Source organism: Mus pahari, chromosome 20, assembly GCF_900095145.1.
Source record: "Mus pahari chromosome 20, PAHARI_EIJ_v1.1, whole genome shotgun sequence".
In the NCBI taxonomy this organism is placed as follows: Eukaryota; Metazoa; Chordata; class Mammalia; order Rodentia; family Muridae; genus Mus; species Mus pahari.
The window spans coordinates 33049552-33061896 of record NC_034609.1 but is presented as its reverse complement, the minus strand read 5'-3'; the positions used below and the strand labels follow the sequence as shown (position 1 = coordinate 33061896).

General features: G+C 46.0%; 1 protein-coding gene across 2 annotated transcripts in view; it reads left to right on the top strand.

Annotated features, from left to right (window-relative positions):
- The first annotated feature begins 8116 nt into the window (after nucleotides 1-8116).
- The window catches only part of Ist1 (IST1 factor associated with ESCRT-III), a 22467-nt gene continuing 18238 nt past the window's right edge, over nucleotides 8117-12345 (top strand). For both annotated transcript variants that reach the window (XM_029532360.1, XM_021219981.2), the window contains exon 1: nucleotides 8117-8200. The gene's annotated coding sequence lies outside the window, so the exon portion shown is untranslated. The remainder of the gene's footprint in view (nucleotides 8201-12345) is intronic.

Genomic DNA, 12345 nt, shown 5'->3' with positions numbered 1-12345 from the left:
ACTCACTTGGTAGACCAGGCTGGCCTCGAACTCAGAAATCCGCCTGCCTCTGCCTCCCGAGTGCTGGGATTAAAGGCCTGCGCCACCAGGCCCGGCTTTACATTTTTTTTTAGCATGTTTATGTGTGTGTACTGGTGTGTGCCTGTGTATGCATGCTTGTGCAGGGTTGTATGTGTGGGCAGGTTCACCTGTACATATGCGTGTATGTGAGTGTAGAGGCCAGAGGTTGATGTCACATGCCTCTCTCCACCTTGTATACTGAATCAGGGTCTCTCACTTGAACTCAGAGCTTAACATTTTAGCCAGTCCAGCTAGCCATCTTGCTGTGGCATACCCCATCTTTATATCCTGAGCTGTGGAATTACAGGCAGCCCGCATACCTGCAGCAGTTACACGTGTGTTAGGGAGCCAAACCTCTGTCCTTGTGCCTTCATGGCGATCTCTTTGACTACTGAGCTATCTTCCAGCCCGACTTTTTTTTTTTTTTTTTTAAAGTGTAATTCACAAGAGCTGCTAAGATGGTTCTGAGGGTAAAACCACTTATTTCAAAAGACTGTCAAACTAGGTTTAGTCACCAGTACTCTCCACATAAAGGTGGAAGGTGGCTGGGCATGGTGGCGCATGCCTTTAATCCCAGCACTTGGGAGGCAGAGGCAAGCAGATTTCTGAGTTCGAGGCCAGCCTGGTCTACAAAGTGAGTTCCAGGACAGCCAGGGCTACACAGAGAAACCCTGTCTTGGGGGAAAAAAAGGTGGAAGATAAAAATTGGCTCCAAAGTTCCCCCCTTGCCTTTACATAGTCACAGTGACACGTGCCTTTCACCTCAATATAATTAATAGGCTGGGGTGATGGCTTAGTGGGTAGGAGCACTTGCTGTCAAGCATGAGGACCTGAGTTCAAATCCCCGCCCCTAAATAATAACTTGGCATGGCCATATACAAGCCACAACCCTAAAGCTGTCTCGTGTGGACACAGAAGGATTGATAGGGCTCGTTGGCTGCCCAACCAGCCTCCAGGTTCCGGAAAATATTCGATCTCATTCTGGGTCTTATGCTGGGAATTGAAGTCAAGGCTTCAAGCATGTTAGACAAGCACTCTACCAACTGGGTTGTATCCCCAGATTCCCCCCCCCCACACACACACCTTAAAGATTTGTTTATGTATGAGTACACTGTAGCTGTTTTCATGCACACCAGAAGAGGGCATTGGATCCCATTACAGATGGTTGTGAGCCACCATGTGGTTGCTGGGAATTAAACTCAGGACCTCTGGAAGAGCAGTCAGTGCTCTTAACTGCTGAGCCATCTCTCCAGCCCCAGCCTTTTCTCTTAGCCATCTTTTTTTGTTTTGTTTTTAGTCAAAACAAAACCCTGTAGTCCTAGCTGGCCCTGGTACTTGGCTATAGAGTGAGACCTGGCCTCAAACTCACAGTAACCCTGTGTGATGGCTGAACTTGCTAATTTAATGAGGTTTAGGTTCTGGGTGTAAAAATAATTGTGGGCATGCCTGTGAGGGATTATCAAGATTAGGTTAATTAAAGTAGGAAAACCCACCCTACATGTGAGTGATCTCAGTCCTTGGGTATCTCCTAACGACAGATGCCAAGTGGCCAGTTCCCTCATGTTGCCTCTCTACCTTCCCCAACAAGATGGACTTGTATCCTGGAGCTGTGAGCCAAAAACAAACTCTTCCTTGGATTGATTTTTGTCAGGAGTTTTGTTTCAGCAACAGATAAACACTCTAGTTGTATTTCTGCCGCTGTGATAAAGCACCTTGACCAAAAGTAACTTAAGGAATGAAGGGTTTATTTAGCTTACAAATCCAGACCACAGTCCATCAGTCAGGGAATTCAAGACTGGAGCTCAAAGGCTGGCCTGCTTTCAGTTATCACACAGTATTACCTCAGACCAAGAAATTCCTTTACATCCAAAGAAGTTCAGCTGGAACTATGGAAGACGCTGCTGCTTGCAGGCTCCTAGGGAGGCTCAGCCAGCTTGCTGATGCAGTTCACCTCACCTGCCCTGGGAATGGGCCCACCTTCTATTAACACTCAAGACAGTCCTCCACAGACTTGCCACAGCCAATGCCTTCTCAACAATTCATTTAGAGTCTCTTCCCAGATACTGCCAAGGACCAGCTTCAGCACAGAAAAGGGTTCTGAGAGAAGGGGTGTCTGGGAGTGTCATAAATGACTTGAAGTCCAATCATGGGTCCAAGCTGGCAGCCTCCAGACTGTTTCTCTCTCTCTCTCTCTCTCTCTCTCTCTCTCTCTCTCTCTCTCTCTCTCTCCTTGCTATTCTAAAAACTCTCTGGTTGAGACAGTTCTGCTAGTAAAAATTCTAAAAGCTATCTGGATAGCTGATGGTTTTTCTGACCAAGTCAGAAAAGCTGCTATTAAAAAAAAAATTATTGGATCCTCTGGCCAAGTCAGAAATCCTGTTAAGAAAAAGTTCTTGAAGAGCTGCTGTAGCACTCACTAGTAAAGGTTCTAAAGAAGAACTGCTATCGGTTTTTGCTAGCTCATCTCATGCAGACCAAAAGCCCAGTTTTTTATTTACCTAACAGTCCAGTCATTTACTTCAGGTTCCCTTTTGAATATTTTTTGAATCAGCATTCTGAGACTCCAGCTCTTTGATTTTTAGTAAACATACATTTTTTTTCTCTTAACATTGCAAAAGAATTGAGAAATCTGCTTGCCTTCATTAAGCGTAAGTGAGAAGCTTGTTGAGCGGGACCCTGCCCTGAAATGACCATTTCCACCACCCCTGGGCCTAACCTCACTGTGTCCCAAGGCTGAGCTGGAATTCAGGAGTCAACCTATCTTTGTATCTTTCTGATAAGCTGGCTCACAGTGTAGCTGTCTTTGTTCCTTTAGATTCATGAAGCCCCCATAATTCATATTGCATCCTTATATTTTGCGTAGTTGAAGAATCACATATATTTTGAACTCATGTATTTAGAGCCCTTTCCCACAGCCTCAGAGGCTGTCCTGAAGGTCCCAGCATTTGTTTATCATGTTGCTGAGACACACACCTTCACCTCCTGGACTCACCTGCTGTTTCCAGTTCCACTGGAGTCATTTACCTTAACAGAGATGACATTCCTCAGAGGAATGTGAAAATATGTAATTCTTAGACACTCAAGCTTTATGCCCACCGCAACCATCAACACTCATGAAGGCTTACACTGGGGTCCTGTCCCAGGGTCAGGAACCATGTCACCATGTCACTGTCCCCACTAGGGCCACGGTTACGTCACATAAACAGCTAAAGCTAACCGTGACCAGTAGACTAAGTTTCCTGAGGGCTGGGATTACAAGTGTGAGCCGCTGTGCCCAGCTGAGTTGACATGTTATTTCTATGTGTATGGGTGCTTTGTTTGCATGTACACCTGTGCAACATGTGCATGTTTGGTGCCTGAAGAAGCAATAAGGGGGCATTGGAAACCCTGAACTGGAGTAGCAGATGGGTGTGTGCCATCATGTGGGTGTGGAGAATCCAACTCAGGTCCTCTAGGGTGCAGCCAGTGCTCTGAACGCCGAGCCACCCCTCCAGCCCCCTTCTCTTTTCCTATGTTGTGTTGTTATGGTATTTTTAAAAATGTATTCTGGATACATCTACTTTATTAAATACGTGGTTTCCAAACATTTCCCCTCCCACTCTGTGTTGCCTTTTTTTTTAAAAAAAAAATATTTATTTATGTATGTGAGTACACTGTAGCTGTACAGATGGTTGTAAGCCTTCATGTGATTGTTGGGAAACGAACTTTAGGACCTCTGCTCGCTCCTGTCGACCCCGCTCACTCCGGTCGGGTCAACTCTGCTCTCTCAGTCCCTGCTTGCTCTGGTTCAAAGATTTATTATTATTATTATTATTATTATTATTATTATTATTATTATACATAAGTACGCCGCCGTAGCTGTCTTCTAACACACCAGAAGAGGGCGTCAGATCTCATTACGGGTGGTTCACTATGTGGTTGCTGGGATTTGAACTCAGGACCTTCAGAAGAGCAGTCAGTGCTCTCACTCACTGAGCCATCTCTCCAGCCCTGTGTGTTGCCTTTTAAAAATTAGTGAATAGTATCATTCAAAGCAGAAAAGCCCTCTTATCTCCCCAAAGCCTGTTTCTTTGCTTCAGTTGCTGTGGGGTGGCTGTCCTTATCTATGGAGCTGTCACCAAGTGCTGAAAATTTATACCTGTAAAGTCTTTAAAGAATTTTTATAACTCTAGCTCTTACAGTTAGATACTTGGTCCACCCTGAATCAGTGTCTGCATAGTGTAAGGCAGGAAATCCAGCTTCACTCTTCCGTGTGATTAGGTGGGGTGCTGCAGGCCTGTGCTAACTCCAGCACTGAAGCTGAGATGGGAGCGTCTTGAGTGTGGGTGAGCCTGGGCGAGCCTGGGCTACAAAGCAAGACTCTGTATCTAAAATCCAAAATGATTTTGCTCTCTATGTCTTTGATACAGGGTCTAGGTAACCTTGGCTGGTCTGGATCTTGATAGGTAGACTAGACTGACCTGGAACTCATAGAAATCCACCTGCCTCAGCCTCCCAAGTGCTGGGACTAAAGGCGTGTGTCACCGTCCCCAGCTAGGATGACTTTTGGAAAAGACTTCTTCCTCCAACTGAATTCTCTCGATGTCCTTGTTTAGCAACAGTTGGCCATGAAATGCATGGGTTTACCTCTGGACTTTCAGTTCTAGTCCATTCATCAATATGGCTATGTCATCCTTGTACAGTCTTAACAAGAATCTCACATTAAAAGAAATGAATGTGGGGCTGCAGAGATGGCTCAGTGGTTAAGGGCACTGACTGCTCTTCCAGAGGTCCTGAGTTCGATTCCCAGCACCCACATGGTGACTCACAACACATCTGTAATGGGATCTGATGCCCTCTACTGGGGTGTCTGAAGACAGCGACAGTGTACTCACATATATAAAATAAATCAATCTTTAAAAAAAAACCACGAATGTGTTTAGTATGTAATGTATTCATGTGGATACACATGTACATGTATGTAATAAGGTTGTGTATGTGCTCATGGGTGCACATGAGTGAGTTGGCAAATGTTTTCTATAAAGGACCCAGTAGTATTGTAGGCTTTGTGGGAAAGATAAGGTCACCCCCCACCCCTACCCCATCCCTGCTACCATTCTTTCCCAACTTTTTAACAAAGTACAAAGCCAATCCTAGCTGGAGGGGATCTTCAAAAACAGGTCTGACAGGCCTGCTAGTGAGAAACTCACTTTTTTTGAGTTTACACTGTGTTAGATTTTAGTTACAGCCACCGATTATAAGGACTTACACAAAAAAGGCATACATGGCCAGCCAAAGAAACCTTGTATGTTAACTTCTGCCCTACAACAAAAGATTTTCAAGTGAAAGAGTAGGTCCCTTTACTTTTGATTGTATTTAGCTCCTGAGTGAAAACGGTTTGTTGAGCCAGAGATAGGCATGGCTCCCCACCCCCATCTCCAGACAGTGTCGGAACTACTTGGCTGGTTGTGGTATAATTCATAACTGAGATGTTATAGAGTCTCTAATATTAGACTGCTGGCTTTTGCTAAAACCCAAGGTAAAGGTGATGTTCACTGAGTCCGAATGAGCTCTTAAGTAGGAAGTTATGTTTCTAAATAAATCCAGATGCTAGGCCAGAGCTTGATGACATTTTTAGTTGCTGGCTGGCAATCCTTTCACCTCAGCTCCTTGAGTGTTGGGATTAAAGGTATAAAACATATAGTATGCTTCTAGGGTTTGATCATGGTTACCATGCTGTCAACAATCCTAAAAGTTATCCTACTATACTGCGCTGCCATGGGCATGGGGAGATGGATATTGTCATGCTTTGGTATCAGCCATGTCAACTGATATTTCTATGAAAGGCAATTAGGCAATATTTATTAGAATATTAACCGTGCCTACTCTTTGACCCAGTTCTTTTGTTTCTGGGAATGTACCCAGTAGGTACAGTTCATGCTGGTAAACATCTGGCCTCTGCTTTGTTCGTAAGCAAAATATTGGAAATACCCTAAATGCCCATCAATAGAGCTTCAGTAATTAGGGTCCAAGCTAGGTGCGGTGCCTGCAGGCCCAACACCCACAGAAAAAAAAAAAAGAAACGAAACAATACAGAGCTAGAGGATAGCCTGGGCTACATAGCAAAACCCAGTCTCAGAGAAAAATTATGGTTCACATGTAATAGTATATACTCACTAAAATCCTGAGAATTCAGAACCATTAAAAAAATCCAAAAACTTGGGTCTAAAATGGCCCAGGCCAGCCTTGAATTCTCTATGTAGTTAAGGACAATGAACTACTGATCTTCTTGCCTCTACCCTCAAAGCATCGGGATTACAGGACTGCAGCATCACTGCTGGGGTTTCTTTCCTTTTTCTTTTTAAATTTTATAAATGGTATTATTTTAAAAGTTTTCTAGCCGGGCAGTGGTGGTGCATGCCTTTAATCCCAGCACTCGGGAGGCAGAGGCAGGTGGATTTCTGAGTTCGAGGCCAGCCTGGTCTACAAAGTGAGTTCCAGGACAGCCAGGGCTGCACAGAGAAACCCTGTCTCAGGAAACAAACCAAAACAACAACAACAAAAAGTTTTCTAATAAGTTTTGGCTACCCTGATCCCGGAGCTCTCTGGGTATCTGGGTAGACCAGGCTGGCCTTGAATTGACAGAGACCCTCCTGCCTTTGCCCCCCCCCCCAGTGCTGGGATTAAAAGCATGTGCCCTCACATCCAGCAAATGTATTTCTACTTTTTGGTTAATGACTCTGAACATCTTTTTAATTTTTTTTTTTTAATTATGTGACTGTGTCTCTGCATGTGAGTGCAGGTACCCGAGAAGAGCCAGCCAGAGGCGGGTGTGAGATCCCCTGGGATTGAAATTAGGTGGTTGTGAGCCACCTGTTACAGGTGCAGGAACCCTCACCTGGGTATGCCTGCAATTGGTACCAGCTGTTGAACGTACTTCTGCCTGGGGAGGGGCTAGAGTGTGGGCTGGAGAGCAGTAGGGAAGTGGGCTCCATCCATGCTGGGAAGCCTTCATTTCTATTGGATAAAACTTTCCAGTGCAAACTTATTTGAAGGAGAGTGATTACTCACTTGTTAAGTGACTTGTCACCTATGGTCTGTAAATGAGCCCAATAAACTAATTGTGTTTCAGGGGAAATTTTCCTATCATTGTACTTTGTTGTTGGGACTGTGTGTGTGTAGAAAGTTTTAGCCACAAATGTCATGATCTTATTGCAGAACTACAATTTATATATGCAAATATTTTGCTGGGGGAACGATCCGAACATTTTAAGGGAACCAAATATTGTGTATTCTAAGGTCCTGGTATCCTGGAGCTTTGAACAGCGGCGCATGCTTACAAGCCAGTTATTTTCAATTCCTATAATCCTCCCAAAGTAACCCGCAGTCCTCGTTTTACCAAAGACAAGCCACAATTTTGGCCTTGATAGCTGTGGCCTCTATAGCAGGGCCAAGAGCAAGAGTACAGGAAGGCTCTTTCACGCCTTCAAGCCCAGAAAAACCTCCTCTGAATACAGATACAAAATAAGAGCAAGTGAGAGTGGAGGATGTGCGGAGAGAACATTAGTGAAGGTGCGGGCGGACATCAGACTCGGCATGGGAGAGGAAGGGAGGGCGCCAGTGTCGGTAGTCAGAAGCCGAGAGGCGGTGGGGGAAAGTCGGCTCCACAGCTCTGACTCCTACCCAACCGCCCCTCCGAGGTCGGAGCCCCAAGACCGACCGCCCGGTGAGCTAGGTGGGGGAGCCAGCCTCCGCTCGGATCCGCGGGCGTTTGCGCGGCAGTCTGCAGCCGGTTTTTCCAGGGGCTGGAAGAATCTGGAACCAGGGTACCGGGCACAGACTCCAGGAGAAGCCTCCACCCGCCCCGCCGCGCCCCAGGGCAAATTGCAAGGCGCGCCCTAAGCAAGTGACTCAACCCACTGCGTGACGTTAGGTGTCACAAGTCAGGTCCCACGCCTCCGCCGTGGGAAATAGTCCCCAGCTCCGCCCCGTGTTGTGTGCGCAACCAATCCCTGCCCGGTAGGGCGTGGCTAACGCGCCCCGCCCCCTTAGATTCCTCCGCTCCAGTCCGCTGTCGGGAGGTCGAGGGAGTCGCCATTTTGGATGCCGAGCGGCTCCTCGGAAGTCGGCTTCTTCCGTTTCCACGTCCGGATCCCTCCAGGTGAGCGTGCCCTCCTTAGACCTAAGCAGCTTTGTCTCCCTCTTCCATCTACGCCCCGCTTTTACGGGACCCCAGCGTTAGGACCGTGAGGTCGAGCCATCCGCGCCGTGTCAGCTGGGGAAGCCCTGGCCGTCGCGGTCAGGCCTGAGGTCGGGCTCCGGCCGTGGGAGGAGGTGGGACCGCCGAGACCGGTGCTGGCGTCGCTGTTCCCCCCGGGCATGAGCCGGGCTCTGGGGAGACACCCCTCTGCTGTGTCGTCGTCGTGTCGGGACCTCGAGGGAGGTCTTGTCCCCACCGCCGCGGTTGCTGCGGGGTGAGTCAGACCAGGAGAGCCCGAGTTAGCGCTCCTCTTCCGGGTCCTGGGGTCAGGCGTGGCCCTCGGGTCCTTGAACTTGAGCTAGGATGCGGACGGGACCAGGGCTGCCGCCGACTGATGGCAGGGGAGGCTACGGGGGTTTTCTGTGTTCAGTCTGATGATGTTGAATGGCTCCCGGAGGAGACTGTCATTTCTTTTGTTGTGCCTTCGTGGTGTTTGTTCTGGTTTTGTTTGGTTGGTTTTTTTTTTTGTTCTTACGAGAACAAAACAGTGTAATTCCTCCATCAAACAATCAACCTATGTTTCCTTGATTCAGTCATACTTTTCCGTTTGCATGTCTTTTTTTCCAACTTAGTTAAACGTTAGTCCGTACATTTGGTAACATCTCACACCCTTCAAGGTTTTTTGACCTTCGTGGGGGAACTTCACCTCACCCTTGTGTTTAAGTCACGCGGCTTTTTAACATTTTCACTTGATAAAAACACTGCTTTCTTCCCCCAGATTACTTTTCGTAGCGCTTCTCTTTTCTTGTGCCTCCGGTTTCTAACCAGACCCGAGCCTCTAGAATCACCTAAGTGGACTCTGGTCCACTTAATTTACGCTCGTAATCGGGATCAAGTGTCCCAATTATATGTAACCTTTTGTGGTTTAAAGTGCAAACACTTCGCAAAACGAAGTGTAGTCTAAGAAAATTATTTCAAGTGGAGCCCTTAAATTACTGATAGCGAGGTTTCCTTTTTTTTTCCCCTTTAAATATTTATTTTTGTTTTATGCGTATGGTCTTTTGCCTAGACCCGTTATCTAGGGTCCCAGGTGTATCTGCATCATGAGTGTGCTTGTGTTTGGTGCCTGTAGAGTTCAAAGAGGTTTTCAGATCCCCTGGAACTAGAGTTATTGGGCAGTTGTGAGCCACCATGGGGGTGTTGAGAATTGAACCCAGGTCCTCTGCAAGTAAACACCCGAAAGGCTAGGAACTGGATTGAATGACCAGGAGGAAGGCTCATGCGATGGCTAGGCATTTAGAGGCCCTTGTGGCCAAGCCTGATATGAGTTGATCCTCGGTACCTACATGGTAGAAAGAGTACCCACAATTGTTCCACGCTTGTACTGTGGCCCTTGCAAATGCATATGCACATGCGCATACATACACACAATCAAAGTTTGAAATTCCTTCTTCCTTAAGTTGGCGCACTCAACTGTTTGCTTCGCAAACTCATTAATAGCCAGTACCACAGTTGTTATTTTTCTGATGTTCTGCCTGCTAGATTGATGAATTACCAAGGGGGGTATATTGAGGTTTCTAACTATAACTAGATTGTTGTATTTCTTTTTGCTACATGTCAATTTTTGTTTCATGTGTTTTGAATCCTTTCTCATGAGAGGCATTCAGAGTTACAGTTGTGTTTTCTTGGTGAACTCACCTATTGAGATGGTGTGCTCTTCCTGATAACAGTAATTAGTTGCTTCTTTTTTCATCTGGACACTTTTGGGACAGGTTTGTTGTATAGTCTAGGCTGGGTTACACTCATGACCTTCCTGCCTGTGTCTCTCAGGCTGGGAACCACCTATGCACCAGTGGTATTTTCTTTTATGTGTATGCGTGGTTTTCTGAATGTATATCCATATCACATGTATGTATATGGTACCCTTATAGGCCAAAAAGAAGGCATCAGATCCCCCCCACCCCTGTTGGGGGGTGGAGTTAATAGCAGTTGTGAGCCACCATGTGGGTGCAGGGAATACAGGGTCATGTTGAAGAGCAGCCCTTGAATGCTCTTGATGACTTGAGGAGCCATCTCTTTACTGCCCTGGATCACCATTCTTGACATCACCTGCTGTTCTTTGTTGTTGTTGCTGCTGCTGCTTTTAAGACAGAGTCTCATTATATATATAGCCCAGGCTGGTGTGGAGCTTGCTATGTAAACTGGACTAGCTTCAAAGTCAGATCCTCCAGCCTCTGCTTCCCAACTACTGGTATTAAATTCTTTTGCCACCAGGTCTGGCTAATCATTTGTCTTTTAATGGTATTTTTCCATTCCCATTAGTTATATAACTTGCTGGCTATGGACGTCTGCTTACCTTCTATTTGGGCATTTTCTCACTGTTCTCACTGCTTTGCTTCCTCTGGTTACTTGGTCACTTTGTAGTTTTCCAGTGTGTTTTAAAGCAGAGATGGCTAAGGGGTGAAGTGGGCTGTTTTTCCAGGCCCCAGCTCTGGTTCCCAGCACCCACTTCTGCTGTCTTCCCTGTAACTCTAGCTCCAAGGATCCCTGATGTCCTCTTCTGGCCTTCTGCAGACTCCCACCCACTTGTGGCTTACATAGACAGTCACACCCATACACATGAATAAAAAAAAAATCTTTAGGCGCTGGAGAGGTGGCTCGGGCTAAGAGCACTGACTGTACTTCCAGAGGACCCTGATTCAATTCCTAGCACCCACATGACAACTAAAAACAGTCTGTAACTCTAAGATCTGATACCCTCACACAGACATACATTCAGGCAAAACACCAGTGCACATAAAATAAAAGTAAATAATTAAAAATATTGGTGTGTACAAGTGTGTATGTATGATATTGCTCTTGAAGTGATAGATGTGGCAATCTTTTTAGAGATTGTTTTTCTACTTATGGTAGAGTATAGAAATGTTTGCATTATATAGGTTGGTTTAACTTCTTCCTCTTAGGAAATGGTTATACTAAGTATTACACTTATGTACATTGAAAATCCCATAAAGTGTTATTCTAAACTGTCAAGTTTAACAGAGCTGAGAGATGTATTGATATATTTGTCATTTCTGTATCTTTATGTGTGAAGGGGTGTGTGGTGCTGTGTGTGTTCAGGTCAGAGAATAACTCCAGAATTGATTTTCTTTTTCTACCTTTTTGTGGGTTTTGGGGCATGAACCCAGATCACCAGGCTTGCCAGCAAACACTTTTACACCGAGCTATCTCACTGGCCTTTTCTTTAGCAGGTTTTTTCCCCCTTTCTTAATGTATTTGTTTTTATTTTATGTACATCAGTGTTTTGCCTAGATGTATGTGTGTGTGTGTGTCAGATCTTGGAGGTATAGACAGTTGTGAGCTGCCATGTAGGTGCTGGGAATTGAACCTGGATCCTCTGGGAAAAGAACAGTCAGTGCTCTGAACTGCTGAGCCATAGTGACAGCCCCTCTAGCGGTTCTTTTACAGCAGTTCTGCTGAAGACAACTCCACTTTCCCCGCAAGCATGTCTTGTTCTCCCTTTAGTTCTGAGGGATGTTTTGGTGGTGTAAGGTTTCTGGGGTGATGGTTCCTTTCTTTCAGTATTTTGAAATGACTTTGTTTTCTTTTGGTCTCTATGATATCAGGTAAAATATATAGATTGCCCCTCTTTTCTGCTTTTTGGGACCTTGGATGTGTTGCTGGACTGGCCTCAGGTGATCCTCCCTCCTCATCCCAAGTAGCTCAGGCAGTAGGTTCATGCCACACAGTATCTTTGGCCATTTGAATAGATACACTGTAGGTAATAGGGAATATATTAGTTTTATCTGTTTTTATGTTTTTCAGTTTTTTAAAAATCTATGACTGGGTATGGTGGTGCACAGACTGGGTATGGTGGTACACAGACTGGGTATGGTGGTGCACAGACTGGGTATGGTGGTACACAGACTGGGTATGGTGGTGCACAGACTGGGTATGGTGGTGCACAGACTGGGTATGGTGGTGCACAGACTAGGTATGGTGGGGCACAGACTGGGTATGGTGGTGCACAGACTGGGTGTGGTGGTGCACAGACTGGGTGTGGTGGTGCACAGACTGGGTGTGGTGGTGCACAGACTGGGTGTGGT